Below are 919 nucleotides of genomic sequence, written 5' to 3'. Positions count from 1 at the left end.
ACCCATCTCTTCAACCTCCTGTAGTTTAAAACATTTACCTTTTATCTTATAATCATAATTCTCATAAATTTTAGCAGGCATGGCTAATGTACTGAAAAATCCTCTGTCTACACCTCTGCCATTCTCAATATTTTCCACATGGAAGCAGCTGCTCTTGAACACTCTTTCCTGCTACTGTCAACTTCCAAAGAAAATCTTTCACCACAATTAGCAGCTCTGGACTTTCTTACCCCTCTCCCATCTCTCTAATAAGGTGCAAGAGAAAGGTCAGTGGGAAAATGTCTAGAGAATCAACAACTCTAGAATTTTCCTTAGCTTGTGGAGAGAGGGAAAGAAGCCATAGAAACTCATGCATTAATAATTTTGACTATGACGTTTTATAACACTATAATTCTCTAGAACGACAGATGTGAACAGTGGAACTTAGATGATACAACTGGTTTCTGAGAACTTAATGAGGAAATGAGACCTGGAGGTCCAGGATCAAAAGACAAAGAGTAACGTGAAGGTTAATTCCAGTGTTTCTAGCGTCAGAGAGCCCCCCCCTGGCGGTGGGGCTGCACCCCCTTCTCAGAGGATGCAGCCAGTTTCTACTCATCTCAGGGCTTCCTACTTGTTTTAACCAAAAGTTCAAAATTTAGAGCTAAACATCTGGCTTGACAGCAGGGAACATGTGTTAATGGTAGTTCAGAGGAATTGCTGTTTGCAGCTGTTTCTTCCTGATAAAATAATTGTTGTTTCAAATGGGAAATTATTATGTAGAATTGGAATCAAATGAAGAAGTGGTGTCTTATCACAGCTTGATTTAGCGGTATATAAATAGGTTTTGAGAAAGAAAGGTATAACATTAAAAAGCGAGATTATTGCAAATGGTTGATAAGCATTTTCTTAAAGAGCTCAGAGGAACAATGCCAGGAAA

Source organism: Rousettus aegyptiacus, unplaced genomic scaffold (assembly GCF_014176215.1).
Source record: "Rousettus aegyptiacus isolate mRouAeg1 unplaced genomic scaffold, mRouAeg1.p scaffold_m13_p_8, whole genome shotgun sequence".
In the NCBI taxonomy this organism is placed as follows: Eukaryota; Metazoa; Chordata; class Mammalia; order Chiroptera; family Pteropodidae; genus Rousettus; species Rousettus aegyptiacus.
Note: the sequence above shows the minus strand (reverse complement) of the source record.